At 39.8% G+C, this 19,415-nt stretch overlaps 1 long non-coding RNA gene across 1 annotated transcript; it reads left to right on the top strand.

The window, feature by feature from the left end:
* On the top strand, positions 1–9,324 carry LOC141276058 (uncharacterized). Its single transcript, XR_012324990.1, has 3 exons — positions 1–2,215; positions 4,932–5,036; positions 5,172–9,324. It is a non-coding gene; the product is annotated as an uncharacterized lncRNA (long non-coding RNA).
* Positions 9,325–19,415: the final 10,091 nt, after the last annotated feature.

Below are 19,415 nucleotides of genomic sequence, written 5' to 3'. Positions count from 1 at the left end.
TCGTAAGAAAATAAAATAAGATAAAATTAAATTAAACTAAGCTTTAAAAATAAAATAAAATAAAATAATATATATGATTATCTCAATAGATGCAGAGAAAGTATTTGAAAATATTTAACATTCATTCTAATAAACACTCTCAAAAAACTGGGAGTAGAAGAGGACTTTCTCTACTTGATAAAGGACATCTACATAAAATCTGACATAATGCTTATGATGAAAGACTGAACACTTTCCGTGAGGTTCAGAAAAATGGCAAGGACATCTACTCACATCACTTTTATTCAACATTGGACTGAAAGTTCTAACTAGTAAATTAAGGTAAGAAAAGAAATAAATGGCATCCAGACTGGAAAGGAAAAAGCAAAATTGTCTTTATTTGCAGACGAGATATTATCTACGTAGAAAATCCTGTGGAATCCACAAAAATGTTACTATAATAAATGAGCATAAAGAGATTGAAGGACACAAGATAAATATATAAAAATAGTTATAATCTATATATCAGCAACAGACAATCAGAAACTGAAATTGAACATACAGTGTAATTTAGAATAGCATCATCAGTATAAGATACTTAGCGATAAATCTGTAAACTGATATACAGGACGTGTACACTTAAAATTGTAAAAAACATGGCTGAGAGAAATTAGAGAACAAATAAATGAAAAGTCATATCATGTTCATGGTGCTGAAGACTCAACAGTGTTAAATTCTTCCCAAATTAATCTATAGAATCAATGCAATTTTGATCAAAATCCCACGAGGCTTTTATTTATTTATTTTTTAGAAACTGAAAACCTTATTTTAAAGTTTGGGAATGAAAAGTATCTAAATTGGCCAAAAAACATTAAAGGAGAAGAACACAACTGGAAGATTCACATGATTTTTTTTTACGTCTTTATTGGAGCATAATTGCTTTACAGTGGTGTGTTAGTTTCTGCTGTTATAACAAAGTTAATCAGTTATACATATACGTATGTTCCCATATCTCATCACATGATTTAATTTAAAGTTTACTATGAAGATACAGTAAACAAAACTGTGATGCTGACATGGTTTATACACGTAGAATTACAGTCCAGAAATAGAGCCACATATTTATGACCCACTGATTTTCAAGAAGGATGCAAAGACAATTCAGTGGAGGGAAAAAATAGCCTTTCAACAAATGGTGCTGGAACAATTGGATATCTTATGCAAAAATTAATTTCTATCCATGTCTCATACTATGTTAAAAAAAAAACTCAAAATAGATCATAGACTTAATGTAGAATATAAATTCTAGTAGAAATCATTGGAGAAAATCTTTGTGACCTTGAGTTGGACATAGATATTTAAAGTTGGACAGCAAATGTGTGATCCATAAAAGAAGAGAAATTGATAATCTGGGCATCGTCAAAATGAAGAGCAAAAGCTTGTCAAAAGCCACCACCATTGAGAGGGTGAAAACACTAGCCACAGACTGGGAGGAAACATCCACAAATCACACATCTGAGAAAAGGCTCATATTTTAAATGTATAAGGACTCCCCAGACTCAGTAATAAGAAAACAAACAACCAATTGGAAAATGGCCAAAAGACTTGAACAGACATATCACCAACGGAGATATCTGGATGGAAAATAAACAGATGAAAGAAGCCCAGTGTCATTAGCCATTAAGGAAATGCTGCAACCCCAGGAAGGAGGTATCCCATCCCTGTCAGCTCACATGAAGATGACTAACCAGGACTGGATTAGTCCTGGTTAGCATGGCAGTCAAGGCCCAGCTAAAGACTGAGAATGGGGCATTTCCTGTTAAATATCAACAAACCCGAGACCCCAAGCCTCTCCAGAAAGCCTCAAGGATGTGAAGAGAAGGACCCCCTTCTTCGCTGTGTCCCCTGCACTCCTGGTGAGGGCTTCCTTTTATTTGAGGTAATAAAACATCCAGTTTTCATTTTCAAAATAACTTCTCAGCTACAAGCCCCAAAGCATCACATCGTAACAACCTGGAGTGAGGAAGCTGCCTAAATTGAGGGATGTTAAAAGCCTTGAAACCGTCGGTGTCTGGGAGGTGCAGAGACAAAGGAGGCCACTCCGTTAACAGCCACAGAGGCCGGCTGGCCTTTGCACCAGCAGCCTCATGAAACAGGAGAGACGCGGTCGTGCTCTACAGCTCAGCTGAATGGCACGGAGACCACGTGTGCTCACCGTTTCTCTCAGAGGTTGCAGGTAAGTTATTTAAAAATCTCCTTTTCTTAAACTGTTTTCTCTCAAAGAAAAGAATCCCCGGGATCTACTTCAAGTGGCATTTATGGAGGACCCACGGCAAGCCAGGCCTGGGACTGGGAATTTACCACATTAATTAATCATTATAACAAGCTGGGAAGTTCTAAATTTTTGCCTGAATTTCATAAATGAGGAGTCTGAGGGTCAGAGAACTACAGTAATTTATCCAAGATTCCAGAGTGAATCCAAGATAAAACCAGTACTTTCTGACATACGTCAGGACTCTCTCCACGTGCCTTGGGTTCTATATTTAGACTGAGTGGAAAGAGGCCTGGGAAATGCATTAGCCCATCTGGAGGTGAATCTGATACTTTCTCATTTGTCTCAGGGAGTAAGGTGAATGGAATGAGAAGTGGGGCTTCAGGGGAGGGGAGGGAAACCAGAAAACTCTTGGCCTCAACCCCTTCCCCTCTCTTTCCTTTTTCTCCCAGTCCCTTTCTGGAAAGTTTGTTTTTCTCCCAATAAAACTGGAATTCATCACTGTGCATGTATTTAAATATTTTAGTTTGTCTCCTAAAATAAAACTTGGTTCCCACGTATGTACTTAATGGGTATCATCATGTGTCCTCTTCAGAATACTCTGTGGACAGAGTTTCTACTCTATCATGCATGGTCAGGAATTGATTTTCCTAATAAATGCTTCAAAATTTTTTTCCATCATGAAATGTAGTATAAATCAGTGTCTCTTCATCTAATTTTATTTCCCCTTGGGCAAGGAATTTTCACTTCTAACAGTTGAGCTTTTCAAAGAAATTTTTTAATGGACAGATTCTTTTCAAATGTGTATTACTTTTTCTGATAATAGTAACTTGAAACTTTTCCTAAAAAGTATTTCAAAAGTTTCATGAACTCAAGGAAACACTTAGGGAAAATGCAGAGCTTTGAAAAAAATTAAAAAAAAAATCATTCCGATTAAGAGAAATGAAGTTGATACAGAAGACAACTTGGGTGAAACTTGAGGATGTTTTAAGCGAGAGAAGCCAGATACAAAAGACCATATATTGTACGATTACATTTATATGAAATGTGGCTGCTGAGGGCTGGGGGGATGGATGTGGGAGGGGACAGAGAGTATCAGCTTCTTTTAGAATAAAAAAAAATGTCCCAAAGTTATATTATGGTTACGGTTGCACAGACTGAGAATATACTAAAAATATTCATTTGTATGGTATGTACATTGTATCTCAATATTACTATTAAAATATTCAGTTACAGAAAAGATCAGTCCATGTAACTTCAGGAGTTTTGGATTGACTGGAATTTCATGAATGAAATGTAATAAGTAAGATCTATTTAACGAATTTTCACGGATATTTGGGTTTTATATGAGTTTGAGTTGATTTTCTGATGTTTTCCCCATTTTTATCACATCTTCAATAGGTATTAATTCTAGTTCTTAAACTTAATGTGTGACCTTGAGCAAGTTAAGTAACCTTTCAAAGCCTTATATTCTTCACCCCTCCCCCATCACACACATACGCCAATGTACACACACTCACCACCAATACATACATCTTTCTGGGAAAGACTTTTCAGAAAGATAGAAAAGAGAAAAATACATACAACTTGTTGTTACATACAACTCCACAATGAGTGTATGAGGCATGTACAGACATGTATGCTATGAAAACTAACCAATACAAGGAAACAACAAAAATGTATGTTGTAGCTTCTTAAGAATCTTCAGGCTTAAGGTTTCTCCAGGGATGTTCAGAGCACCCAGAGCCCCACACTGATTCTCTGCGGTAAAGGTAGGATCTTGGAAGAGCCAGAACACTAATAGAAGAAAGAGAAATTAAGGGAGAGCCAACCCATGCCGCGAAAATCACCCAAATTAATGTCTTTGCGAGAATTACGTGTTGATTGTCAACTCCACACAAGCCCACAGGTTTGTTGAGTAAGAACAGCTAAGTTTATTAGATTTACTAATAAATAAGGAGAAATATCACTTGACAGAGTCTTGGTTTACTATGTCAGAAGTGGAAGGAAAGTGTAGGTTTGAGTGATTGGGATTGGGTAGTTAATGATGAGATAATTTAGGGTTGGTGACACAAGGAAGCAAGTTTTGAGGTGAGTCTTCATACTTGCTGTTTGACAAATGAACTTTTTGCTCAGATTAGCAATATACTGTCCTGATAGAGAGACTTTTGCTTGTATTATTGAATTGTTTCTCTTGATAAGCTGGTTTACAGAAATCCCTTGAAGCAATCTTAAAGTTGCGTCTAAAATGTCACCTCGTGGTTGAGCACAGCTACCTGGGAAACCAACTGACTTGTTACAAGACACTGGTACCAAAAGAGTCTGGATGGTACCCAGAGGAAGTGAGAAAAAACCTAAGAGCTGTTTTGATGGTGTGAATCAGTTAAATTATGAGAATATTAAAATGAGAAATTAGACTCATAACAAGAGTGATTAGGGATGAAAACGTCATACTACAGACAGGAAGGAATATCATAGGCACAACAGTTGAGAGAGACAAGTGTCTGTTAACAGTACAGAAGCTTACACACACAAAAAGTAATGAAAACTCTCAGGAAAACAGAGAATAAAAGTATACACACTGAAGCATGGCCATCTCTAGGTCCAGCCATCTGGAAAATATTTAGCGGCTCTTGGCTGGAAACTACTCACTTTTCTCAATTCTGTTCTTCATCTGAAGGTCTTGGGATAAGTTGTCTTCACCCCAGAATCATCTGTCCTGGTACATTGCTGACAACTTTTGCTGTAAAATTTCCTGATGGGAAGGTGGACAAGGTGATTCAGGGTAAGACCTTATGGCTTTTCACCTGGGAGACCTTACTCCAGGGACCTCTACTCTGGAGTTGAATTGTAGTCATAAGCAATGGATATGGTCCCTTCCAACATGATTCCAAGGCCTGTCCTTTTCTTTCATTCTTAGGAAAGACAAAATCTCCAGGTTCCAGGTCCAGTAGAAGCTTCTCTGGAGCCCAAGGAGAAAAGGCAGCCTCTACCCTTCAGCTACGAAACTGAGTATAATGCATGAATCTTTTGAAGTAACTTACTTTATCTGCCTGAAGTAAGGGAAAGTTGAAAATTGGGGGAATAAACACCTCATGTTAGTGAAACTCGCGTCAGGGTTTTTGGCTGCTAGAAGGTGTGAACTCATGGTCATGAGTGTGAAGAGCCTTCATGGAGGAACCTTAGGAGTTCCAGACAAAGTGGGTGGTGTGAGCCCTACAGGACCATTGGCCACCTCTGTCCAGGGAAGGTGATAACGTGTCTGCGTAAGTGGCAGTTCTCACTCAGAGCTCTCTGTGACAATCCTGGCAACGATGGGGAGACTGATTTGTTTTCTACGTCAGAAACCTACATAATTGCATTTATTTATATATTTTCCTTTTCTACTGTCCAGGCCACAGACAAGTAAAAGTTCCAATTAGTTCTGAGAAGAACCAAACAATGACCAGGACACAGTCAAAACTCATCATACAGCATAATCACATGGAACCCTGAGGCTTAGGCTCCTGAGTGTGTTTCCCATCTTTCAGTTTCACTAGCAAGAAACACTCGATCAATAGAGACGTTTTGGCATTGTATTCAGCACATTTCTCACCCATATTGACTGAGTCAAGCGGCCAATCTGTCTTTGCTGTAATAGGTAATTTCATGAAAAAAAAAAGTTGCCAGGGTTTTATTTGAGGAACTCTGGCTCCACCCAGTGGCTGGCCTGACAGCCCTGCAAATTGTCCTGTCATTTGCGACCAGATTCTTCTCCATATCTTCTCTTCTAATCTGGAGTCAAGCTGTTGAGTTCTGTTATCATTTGTAATGCAGTTAGATTCATTTGTCTCGGTCTGCGTTCTCTCTTGGGATCCCCTTAAATCCTGGTTGATTGTTTTTTCCACTTTGCGTACAATAAATTTTACTTTGGCTTCTCTATGCCTGTTGGCATTTCTCTGGAATTTGACAAATACATAGAGTCATATGTAACCATACAGAATTCCATCACTCTAATCATTTGACTGTGTGGCTTGTTTGTACTGAATCCCTTCCCAAGCCCCGAGAAACCACTGATTTTCCTTCCATCCCTATATTTTTACCTTTTCCAGGATGTCATATAAGTGGAAAACTATAATATGTAGCTTTGGGGGTCTGGCTTCTTTCACTCACCAAGATGGAGCTGGAATTCATCCGTGACCCTTGTGAATCGTCTGCTCACTCCTTTTCACTGCTAAGTCGTGTTCCTCTGTGAAAATAGACCACGGTTCTTTCATCCATTCTCCTTTAAAGGACAACTTAGCTGTCTCCAGCTTGAGGTGTTATAAACCACTTTTTGTGGAAACATAAGTTTTCCATTCACTTAGGTAAAAATCCAGAAGACGGCTTTCTGGACCATATGGTAAGTATATGTTTATCATTATAGGAAACAGCCAGCTGACATCTAAGGTGGCTCTACTATTTTTGCATTGCTGCCAGCAAAGAAGGAGCACTCTTGTGGTTCCACATCCGTACTGGCGCTTGGTATTGTCACTGTAAAAAAACAAAGTAATTTTAGTGATACTTATTGTTGAGAGAGAGAGAACTCTGGATACAAATCCTTTATTAGATATGCAATTTGTAAATAGTTTCTCCAAATCTGTGGCTTGTTTTTTTGTGTTATATTTACAGTGTCTTTTGCAAAGCAAAAGTTTTTAATTTTGACTGAGTCAAATTTAACAAATGTTTCTTTTATGAGTCGTGCTTTTGGTATTGTATCTATAAACTCACCACCCAAACTAAAGTCATACAGATTTTCCTTGAAGTTTTCCTCTAGAAGTTTAATAGGTTTTCATTTTGCATTTAGGTCTATAACTCATTATGAATTAGTGTTCGTATATGGGCCAAGGTATGGATAAATTTTTTTTTTTGGCATATGAATATCCAAGTGTTCCCACGACATTAATTGAAAAGACTATCTTTCTCGACTGAAATGCCTTTGCAACTTTGCCAAAAGTCACTTGCCAATGTATGTGTGAGTTTACTCCTGGACTCTTTCCTGTTCCATAGATTTATTTGTCCATCACAATGCCAATACCACACTGTATTGATTACTGTAGCTAAATAGTAAGTCTTGAAATTGGGTCATAGGAGTTGTACAAATTTGATCCTTTACTTGTTTGTTTTTTCCCCAGAATTGCTGTTGTTATTTGTGGTTCCTTTGCTTCCTATGTGAGGTTTAGATTCAGTTTGGTACCTACAGAACAGACTTGCTGGAATTTGACTGATCAACCTGGTGGGAATTGGAAGAACCAACATCTTTAAAATACTGAATTTTCCTATCCACAAAACAGTATATTTCTCCATTTACTGAGATCATTTTTACTTCTTTCATCAGTGTTGTATAGTTTTTAGCATACAGATGCTTCACTTATTTTGTTATATTCATATCTAAGTATTCCATTTGTTTCAGTGCTATTGTAAACAGAATTCTTAAAATTCAAATTCTAAATGTTCATCATGTACATAGAAATATATTTAAATTTTTCTATAAGTTTTTTAACTTATAGGCATAGATATGTTTGTAATAGTACTGGCTTTAGATGTTTCTTATCATCTAACACAAGCATTTAATACTCTAAATTGCCCTCTAACCACTGCTTTACCTACATTCTGCAAATGTTGATATGTTGTATTTTCTTTTAGCCTAAATACTTTAAATTTAGTGTGAGACTTCTCTTTTGACCCACAGGTTATACAGAAGTGGGCTCTTTAATTTCCATATATTCAAGTATTTCCCAAATATATTATTTTTTATTTCCCAATTAATTTTGCTGTGTTCTGAGAATACACTTTTTTGTGTTTTCTATTATTTTACCATTTTTATGTCCTAGAACATCATCTATCTTGGTGAACATTTCAACTTGAGAAAAATGTATGTTGCTGCTGTTATGTGGAATTATCATAAATATAAATAAAGTCAAGTTGTTTAATAGTATATATTAAAAGAACACAGGATAAAAGATTAATGAGCTACTCTTTGGTAAAATTTTCCTAAAGAGGACATAAACAAACATAAATTATGCAGACAGAAAACAATCACAATTGTGAACTTTTATCCTTCAAAAGACATCATTAATGATTATATCAGACTGAGAGAAAATATTTGCAAAACAAATATCTGGCAGAAAGCTTTTGTTTGGAGTATACAAATAGCTTACAATGCAATGGTAACAAAACAAATAATCCGGTTCAAAGCATGGGCAAAGATTTTAAGGGGCACTTCAATAACAGCAAAAAGATTCACAACTGGCGAAGATGCGAATGAAAAGATCCCCAACGGAATTTGTCATTAGAAAAAAGCAGATTAAATCCACAGAGAGAAACCCTTACTCATCAGCCTGAATGCCTAATGTTTAAAGGTGTGACCATATCAAGTGTTGGCAAGGACGGATAGGAACTTGAACCCTTATACATTCCTAGAAGAAGAGTAAAACCATTTTGGAAAACTTTTAGGCAAACTCATAAAATGTTAAAACTACACCTGTCATATGACCCAGTCATTTTACTGCTAGAATTAATACATTTGAAACACAAATTTTTGCAGATAAATGCTCAAAGCACCTATTATTTGTAATAACCAAAACTTGGAAATAACCTAAACATCCATCAACAAGTGATGGACAAGCAACTTGTGCTGTGCTCGGGAAACAGAGCCCCACCCAGCTATGGAAAGGAGCGCGCATCGGGTCCATGCCCTGGATGAATCCAACCTGTCATGTGGAGTAAAGGAAGCAAAGTAAGCAAGAGTGTATGCCACGCGACTCCATCTGCATGAGGCTGTTGACGATGAAGCTGTTCTACAGCGACAGCAATCCCATCAACAGTTGCCTGGGACAGAGATCCTGGGAGGTGGCCTCCGGAACACGAGGACTTCAGGGCCAGCTGGACATCTTGAGGATAGTGATATCCTCAAGTGTACGCATGTATCAACACTTATGTATCAACATAAGTCAACACTTATGTATCAACATACATGATACGCATGTATCAACACTTATCGAAGCAGCACTTTGAACATGTGCAACATATTGTACAAAATTTTACCTCCTTAAAGCTGTAGGGACATAAGATGAAATAAAGACTTTGAGTCAAACGAAAGCTGATAAATGTCCTGTCATGAAACTACTTTAGGAAGAAATAGTAAAGGAAATTCTGCAAGTTGGGGAAAAAACCCACAAAATGATCCTAGAGGTAAGCACAGATATTCGGGAAGAAGTGAAGAATGCCAAAAAGTGTAAATGTAAACAAGTATTAACTGTTTAAAACAACTATAATAATGTAGTGTGAGTTTTATAAGGTTTGTATAAGTAAAATCTTATAAGAGCAGTAAATTCAGTTAACTTTTGGAAACGTCTTGCATTTTCAAGGAAATATTAAAAGCACTCATTTAAAAATTAATTACTCAAGAATGCATATTGTAATCTCTAGGGTAATTGCTAAAATAATATTAACAAAAAATAATAAAAGCGAAAAATCAATTGATGAAAATAATTGCTTTATCTGAAATAAAACAAGAAAGATGGAACAAAGAAAAACAGATGAGAGGAGTAAAATCATATTGTAAAATGGTAGACTTAAACACAATTATATCAGTAGCAATATTAAATATGAAAACTGAACAATCCAATTAAAATGCAAAGATTCTCTGTATCCAAATAAAGAAAAACACAAGTACCCAACAATGTGTAGATTGCAGGAGGCTCATTTTAAATAAAAGGCTGCAGAGAGATTGAAATGGAATGGATGTAAAGCGGGAGCTGTAAAAACATCCTCCAAGAGGCAGCTGGTGTAGCTGCATCAGCATGAGAGTGTTGATCTTCATAAATGCAAGATAATATTAAATATTACTAAAGATAAAGGGGACATTTCATAAAGAAAACAGGAAGATAGAAAACTCATAATTTCATGTGCACCTAAATAAGATGGTTAAACAAGGATAAGAGAAAAACTTGACATTGTTAAATGGAGAAAGGAAGTATCCACAAGCATAGTTGAAGATTTTAGTGAATCTCCATCAGAGGCTGACGGAATGAACAGATCACAGAAAAAGTGTGAAAATAGATTTAAAGGACATAATTGAATTTTCTTAATTGACATGTATAGAACAATAGACCCAGCATTGCAGTATAAACTCTCTTTTTCAGATGATCAAGAAACATTTATTAAAACAGGCAGGGCCATAAGGCATGTCTCAACAGATTAAAAATAAATAAATAAGTAAATAAAATTACACAAAGTACGTTTTCCTGCACAAAGCAATCTCACTATAACCCAACAACAGAAAGATAACTAAAATAATTGCACATCACACTTCTATACTATTTAGGAGTAAAAGAAGTATAATGGAAATTAGAAAATATTTTTAATTGAAAGATAAAAAAATATGGCATATCAAAACTTGTGGGATGCAGGTAAGAAGTGTTCAGAGAAAATGTTATAGCTTTTAGTGCATATATTTAACAGGAAGAAAAAATTGCAATAAAAAAGCTAAGCTTCGGGCTTCCCTGGTGGCGCAGTGGTTGAGAGTCTGCCTGCCGATGCAGGGGACATGGGTTCGTGCCCTGGTCTGGGAAGATCCCACATGCCGCGGAGCGGCTGGGCCCGTGAGCCACGGCCGCTGAGCCTGCGCGTCCGGAGCCTGTGCTCCGCAGCGGGAGAGGCCACAACAGTGAGAGGCCCGCGTACAGCTTAAAAAAAAAAAAAGAAAGAAAAACTAAGCTTCCACCCCTAGAAGCTAGAAAAAGCATGGCAAATTAAACCCAAAGACAGAAGGAAGGAAATTATAAGCTAAGATGAGAAATTAAGAATCTTTTGCATGAGCAGATATGAGTCTGATTTTCCAAAGTCAAATTGTTTCTAGTTGAAGATCAACCAAACTGCTTGTTCATTCACAGGATTGTATGTTCCGAGTACTGGTTAAGCTCTGCACAGAATACAAAGTGCCCAGTCAGCTGGAGAGTTAGAATGAGCACGTTAACAGTTCAGGAGAAGCACAGGAGAATAACAGTTTCAGGGATAAAATCTGAAGGCTCGCAATAACCCCAGGAGCCATGCTGCATGTCCTCTGGCATTCCAGAGCGGATCCCTGTGATGAAGGGCAGGGCTGGGGGGCAGGTGGTTGGGCCCAACATCCTCTGTGCTGAGAGCAGGTGGCCTCCTGGGCTCCCAGGTGTGCACAGGTGTGACACCTCTACTCCACTCCGCAAGCTGGCTCCCTGTCACTTTCATCTGGCCCTCTGGCCACCGCTGCCTCCATGCCGGGTGGGGAAGATAAACATCACTGTTGCCACTTTAAAGAGGAAGAATCACAGATGGAGACAGGTGTGGTGAATGGTGGTCAGAAGTCCAGGTCAGGACTTAGGGTGCATTTCCTGACCTGTCCTTCTCGTCACAGAGGCCACCCCAGGGATAAGCACTTAGGGCTCAGAAGAGGTCAGGAGGCCATGCGCCAGAGAGCATTTACAGGGGATGGTGGAGGATGTGGGCTGGGGCCGGACTGGGCAGTGGAGGGGGTCTCGAGGAAGCGGGTATGGGGCAGCACCGCCCAGAAGCCCCTCATATCGATGCACACAGGACAGAAACCCGGGCAGCGGCTCCTTTGTCACATCTGACCTCCCAAGACATGCACAAAAATTGTTTTTCTTTTGTTTATAAAACTTACTAATTAGGTAAAACTCTCAGCTTTAGTTGTCACACACTTTTCAGCACCAAGTGCCTCCCTCGTGACAACCCGGCCCAAGTGTGTTCTGTCATCCGAGAGGGACTGGCCTGAAGCCTGCACATCCTGGGGCGACGGGTCCGCACACCCTCTCCACGGAGGGGAGTGGGGGAGGCTCGGGCAGCGGACCCCACAGGCTGGACCGAGGTCATCCAGGGTCTTTTACAGTGTGTATTTTAACGTCCAGCAGAGGTAACCTGTGCCCACAGAGGAACATCAATCGTGCTTTAATGCGGCAGCGGGTCCTTACTTATTCCAGACGTAGCCTCCCCGGGACACCGTGCCAGGCTACAATAACAAGGAATAACCGAGCTCCAGCCCTGTTGTGAAATGCAAATCCTAGATTTTAAAATGTTTTTCAACATAAAGTCATGGGAATGGAAGTTCAAACACCAAAACAAAGTTATATAAGAGGAGTAATAAATTAAAGATGTGCAGAGGCAGTTGCGGCTGGAAAGCATCACCCACAGCCCACGTGGCTCTCTTGCCCACGTGGCCACGTAAGAAAGGCCACCGCCACTGTTTATTTAGAATTTATACCATGCATAACGCCACTGCCTCGCAAATCTCTGCTTAGGCATTTTGACAAAAGTTTAGAAAAGCAGAGAGAATTAACCGTTGTAGTTCATTTTTTCATAACTGGCTCAGCAAACAAAAGAAAAACACTGCAAAAGTATTTTGCTGCTGAGGCTACAGTAATTAGGGAAGTTATATAATGCTCACAGTTGTAGCAGTTTTCATGACTCAGGGAGGTAATACCATGAAGGCAATTCATGGACGTCCTGCCAAAGAACACGTACAAATGTTTACCTCCTCTTGTGCCCCAAGGTGTGAAACTTAATGGATGCTTTGCAGTGATGACATACTTTGGTTTTATGTTTTATAAAATTCTCAAGTAGCGGTGAAGTAAGTTTTTCCAATCCTTGCCCAGATACTATGGGCTGTTTGACCTTGGGCAATTCTCTTCTCCTCTCAGAGCCTCTGTTTACTCATTTCTAAAAAGAAATAATAATAGTGCCTGCCTCATAGGAATGTCGTGGATGTTTATAGAAGTAATACATTGAAAACCATCTGAGTACAGGGCTTTCAGTGAGATCTGTATTGATTCGTCTTTCTTACAGGTTACAATACCATGTGTGGTCAGCTTTCTTTTTCAGTCACTTTTGTTATAAACCGGGATACAGGGAGTCAAGAGTGTTGAGGTAGGAAGTGATTACTGCAACTTCAAGTAAAATGATCAAGCCTTGGGAGTGAAGGAACCCCCTGGTCCTCTTGTGGATGCAGATACTGGCCAGTCCAGACGGAAGGAAGAGCAAACTCAAGGCTTCGGGACAAGCGCATGTTTGGTTAAAGTGTCAGAAAGGGGCTTCCCTGGTGGCGCAGTGGTTGAGAGTCCGCCTGCCGATGCAGGGGACGCGGGTTCGGGCCCCGGTCCGGGAAGATCCCACATGCCGCGGAGCGGCTGGGCCCGTGAGCCATGTCCACTGAGCCTGCGCGTCCGGAGCCTGTGCTCTGTGGCGGGAGAGGCCACGACAGTGAGAGGCCCGCAGGCCCGCGTACCACAAAAAAAAAAAAAAGTATCAGAAAGGAGGACCACATGGGTAGGGCAAAAAAGAACAAGGGGCGGGGCATCATGGGAAAAGAGGTAACTTAGCCAAAGAAAAGAGATGGTATGTTCAAAAAAGGTGGTGGGTTTAAGGGAAAGCACTCTACCCCTGGGCATGAAGGGGGAACAGAAGGCACAGTCACAACCCCAGGAGGCCACGGCTTCTGGTGCCTCAGTGGATGGGACCTGTGGTCAGGGGAGGAGCAGCCCTACCCTTGATGTAGAAGGAGGGAGAAAGAACAGGGTCCCATCTTCGCTCTCCCACACCCTGATTTCCTGCTGGTGTCAACTCCCACTCTAACCATAGCAGAAACCAGAGGGCAAGGGACCCTGTAGATAAAGGTCATAAAGGTCAGCCTCCCAGCACACAGTGGATGCAAAGACTGGACAGTTGATCAAGAGCGGCAAACAGAAAACATCCCGTGTTGGAAGCTGAGGTTGTGGGGAGGCTTAGACCGTGCAAAGTCCTGTGGGTCCTGTGGTGGATCTCACTCCAGCCAAGCAGAAGCTGTAGGGGCCCAAGTCTGGGGCCTGAGTGCATCTGACTTGACTATCAGCAAAATCCTCCCGGCTGCTGTGTCGAGAAGACCGAGGACCAGAGGACGGAGCAGTGAGGTCACTGGGAGGCTCTTACAGCTGTGGCACAGGGGCTTAGTTGCTCCACGGCATGTGGGATCTTCCCATAAGAAGAAAGAAAACAAGTAGAAACCAAATTATAAAATGACAGAGAAGCCCTAACACAGCAATAATTATATTAGAAACAATCATGACATCCAGAGACCCGAGACGGCAAGGAGGCGGCCGTGAGCAGTGAGGATGCACGAGAATTGTCGACTGCAAATTGTATATCCGAAAAAAATTACTTTGAGAAATTACCGGAAATAGAGACATATTCAGATGAAGAAAAAGTGAAAAGAATTTATTGCTAGCATATCCTCAAAGGCTGGCTAAAGCAAAATTTTCAATCATAAAGAAAATGATAAAATAAAGAATCTTAAAACCACAGGATGGAAGAAGGAACGATAGAAAGAGCAGAACTATGGGTATTTACAGTATTCCAGCGCCAGCATCATATGTGTGTGTATCTGCTGCTCAGTGATGCTCCAGAAACACCTTTACGCACGTGCATCCTTCCTAGTACTGATGTTATTTCCCAAGGACTGAGTACTATGACTCTGAGACGATGCTTCAAAACAACAGCAGCTGTTCTTCCTGGAAAAGCCCGGAGGTGGGAAGACCAGTGGCATGAGCTCTGTCTACCTGTGCGGTTCTGGGGGCGCATGGTGACAGCTTCAGGGTCTGGAGGGGAGAGCTGCTGTTGGTGGAGTCACCATAGATTTGCGTGAGAGAGACATGCTCGCATCTCTTTTGTTAGTGAGAAGTAATACACGAGTGGCCTTTGTTAAAACATAGCACTACTGTTGGGAATAAAAAGACATTCTTAGAGCCCCTGACAAGTTTCTCACGGCAAAGAGCACAGGAGGCGTGCTAGGTCCAGTCTGTGTGCTAAAGGTGCTTGCACGCCTGGGTTCTAAGTAACGACACATGTTGTCCGTTTCTACTCACAACTTGAGAAAACGTCTTGCTAGCTAAGAAGCTAGTTAAATGCTGTAGTGAACCAGATGGTTTTATTTATATAACTTACATGGAAACAAGCTAAGAATAGACTTTTTTTGTCATTTGGACATTTGCTTGTGCCTCTTTCCAACTTCTCCTAATGATAATTTTATGATTCATGAGTCAGTGTTCATGGCGGGGTGTGTGTCTGGGTCCTGACAAAACAAAAGAAATTTGTTCCCTGGGCCTTGCACTCTGTTTTTGGGTTCACCCCAAAGCAGAGGGGGTGCTCACATCCCCTTTAGCAGAGAAGACCCCGGAAGCCCCCCTTTGGTGTAGACACTCTGCCCCCTGGAGCTCAGCGTTTGGGGAAGAGCAGGGGCTCTGGGGGATTAGAGCTAGGATCAGCAAACTTTTTCTGTCAAGGGCCAGGAATATAGATTTCAGGCTTTGTGAGCCATGTAGCCCTAACAAGGGGCTAGATCTACTCTGCTTATGCAAACCCAGTAAGTCTGTGGTCCCAGCCCACCGCCTTCACTAAATCTTCTACAAGCTCAGGGTGCAGGTGGCATGGCTTTTGGATGTCCCGAGAGGGGAGAGGGCTAACACAGCGGTGGGTGGGGTGAGTTTCTGTTCCACCTTGTCACAAAGCCACATGCAGCTCTGAAGCCTGAGTGTTCTGAGCCCCAGCCGTGCGGGGGAAGCCTGTGGTGTAGACACAACTCGGTTTCCATCAGGATCTACTCCATTACAGGATCTCACGCTCCTGACTTGGTCTGGGTTAATCTATATTGTTTCTTTCCTTCTTTATTCCATAAATTTTGCATTCAATAAATATTCATTAAACACTTTCTATTTTTTTAACATCTTTATTGGAGTATAATTGCTTTACAATGGTGTGTTAGTTTCAGCTTTATAACAAAGTGAATCAGTTATACATATACATATGTTCCCATATCTCTTCCCTCTTGCGTCTCCCTCCCTCCCACCCTCCCTATCCCACCCCTCTAGGTGGTCACAAAGCACGAGCTCATCTCCCTGTGCTATTTACACTTTCTATTTTTGATCATTGCTTTACATATTAAAAACAAAAATGACTTAGACATAAACCTTGCCCTCAAGAAATTTCCAGCCTAGTAAAAGGAGACCTATTGGTGTTTAAGTTCAAATAGTGAAAGTTTGGGTAGTAGGAGTAGCTATAACTTCTCAGATCTTTCCACATTTAACCCCACTGTCACTGAACGTGCAAAGCCAATAAAATCTCATGCCAAGCAAAGTATCATTTCTTTTAAGTTAACTTGTTTCTCTCTGAAAGAATCTTGAATTATCTCTATTTTCTCTGGCTCCAATACATCCATCCCAGATAGTTTGAAATTTAGGAGCCACGTCTCGGTCTAGGTTATTATAGATACATCACTGTTGGTCACTCAGTGATCTCTGAGGACCTGTGCCTTCCTTTGGCCCCAAGGGATACTCTCCTAGAACGTGCTGGGCATGTGTACCCACAGTAAAGGACGTGCTGTAGGGCAAAGGGCACCCACTGGGGGTCAGATTGTCTGGTTTTAATCCTGGCCCTGCCACTATGAATGATCCTGGACCTCTTCGTTAAACCCACCATGACTCAGTTTCCTCATCTGTAAAATGAAGCAATGACACCGACTCAACAGCAGTTTAGGGTCCAGGAAGCACTAGCCAATGTTAGTGATTGGTACCCTGTTCTCTTCACTGGGAACTTCTGTGAGATGCATGTGTGTTGTCTCTTAGCATCTCTCACATTTCCACGGTTTTCCCCTTTTGCACCATGTTTGAAACAAATCCCCAGCATTTTCCAACTCACCAAGTATTCTTTAGTTATGATCATTGATTGAAATAAATGTTAATAATGTAAACACACACACACACACACACACACACACACACACACACACACACACATGAAATATCCATCAGGCCCAGAATGTTTTTACAGATGCGTATTCTGCTCATCCTCAGATGTGCAAATAACTCTATACTTATATATAAATTTTTCCAGAAACCAAAAAATGAAGACTACTCCCCAAATCATTAATCTGACGCCAAAATCTTAACACAACCAAGTAACAGTACAAGAAACGAAAATTACCCACAAATCTGATTGATGGATACAGATGCAAAACTACTCAACAAAATATTGAAAACAAAACTCAGAAATATTAATTGAAACATTGAAAACCTATTAGTGTTCTTCAATATTACCATAGTAAGAAAATTAAGGAGAAAGAACTCCATGTGACTAAATTAATAGATGCAAAATAATAATTCAATATTCATTTATGATCTTTAAAATTGGTTAGCAAATAGGAATAGAAGGGAACACTCTTATCCCAGTGAGGAATAGCTTACTGCAATAACGCTTTCAAACATCAGATCTGTGGGGGATGTAAGAAGCATTTCCTTTATAAACCAGGAACAACTCCAGGACACTCCATGTCCCAGACTCTGTGCACGTCCTACCAGCAGAGCCGGAAGTAAAAGGTAGCAGCACTTGGAAGGAAGGCGTTGTCATTGTTCCCAAACTGCCTGATGGGTTACATGGAAAACAAGTAGCTTTGCTTATTTTTCAACAAACACTTCTGTAGTCCTCAATATTTGTCTGGCACTATTCTAGATGCTCTACTAGGAGAATGTAAAGAAGCTATTGATCACAACATAAAATGTCATTATGTATCCTTGCACCACCAGAAAGAAAAAGTATAACATGAAAATAAAGAAAAACAGCATGTGTAATAGAAAATAAATAAATAAATATAGAAGGTACCTAACAAAAATTCCACAAGAAATAACTGGATAAAATTATAAATTGCTGAGGCATTATATTTTTAAAAAAGCCAACTGAATGGAAAGATTTCCCAGGTTCGTGCACAGAAATAGTCAATATTATGAAGATCTAAAATGTCTGCAAATAATTTATAGATTTAATGCTTTTCTATTCAGAGACCCAGTGGATTCTTTATGAAACTTAACAAAATTGTCTAGGACTCAAAATAAAAAACAAAAGTCTTAAAATCGCTCAAAACGGGGGGAAAAAAGAAAGAAAAAGAAACGATGAGGAAAATTACCTTGTAAGTTACCAGATTTGTTATAGATCAATACTTCTAAAACAATGTAATAGTGGACATACAGATGGACAAGTAACTTTACGTACAAAATCGAAACCCGAGGGTGATTAAGGGACGGGGGCGTTCATGTGGAAGTGAAATCACTGCAGCTACTTTGGAAAACAACTTGGCATCGCTCACGGGTGAAGTTGGAGGCCTGGCAGTTCCACTCTTGGGTATCTTGTCTAGAAAATCTCTTGCACATGGGCAAAAGGGGACAGATACACAAATTTTCATAAACATAGAAGAGTAAAATTTTGAAAAATCTCACAAAACAGGAAAATATGTGAATAGTGATATGTTCGTTGATGTACCTCATATACAAAAATGAAAATAAATAAGCAATATCTACACACCTCAATGTGAGTAAATCTCACAAGCAAAATGTTTACTATTAAAAGCAAGTCACGAACATACAATGTAAGAGTCTACTTTATAAATTTTAAAACATACAAATTAATAACATATTGTATAAGGCTCCATGCAAATGCAGCAAAATAGAAATAAATGTTTGGGGAGGATAAATACCAGTTCAGGAGGTGATTACTTCTGGAAAGGAGGCCTTGATCTGACAACACTTGTAACATTTATTTAGTTGTTACATTTCTTTCTTAAGCCGGCAGCTAAGTACATGGGCATCTTTTATGTTATTATGTATATACCTTCTTTGAAATGTTTCATTATAATGTACCTTTAAAATAAATACCATTAGTTAGAGGGGCAAGAGGTTCCACTAGTGGGGAAAAAAATAACAAATGAGGAATACATACAAACAGGAGATAGAATCTGAAATGAAAAACAAAACTAGGCTACTGTTTTTAACGTATGCTATGAATAGAACTTGATCTCTAAACATGTATTGAAATAATGTCCAAAAGAAATACCACAAAACTAGCAGCGTTTTACTACGGTACAGTAATGATGGTTCTTCTGCTTTTGTTTTCATTTCCATGCTTCTTTATAACTGCATTTCTTAAATATGCTGCTACTAGGCTCTCACTGGCACAAGATGAGAAATAGCCAGCTAAAGCGTCAAGCTAAGCAATTTTTTAAAAAGTTAATCAAACTTCGAAGTGGAGGCCACACCCCCTTTTCCATTCGACGCCCAGGAGAGCTCAGGCCTCA

Source organism: Tursiops truncatus, chromosome 12 (genome assembly GCF_011762595.2).
Source record: "Tursiops truncatus isolate mTurTru1 chromosome 12, mTurTru1.mat.Y, whole genome shotgun sequence".
Lineage (NCBI taxonomy): Eukaryota > Metazoa > Chordata > Mammalia > Artiodactyla > Delphinidae > Tursiops > Tursiops truncatus.
Note: the sequence above shows the minus strand (reverse complement) of the source record. Positions and strands in the feature narration are given on the sequence as shown.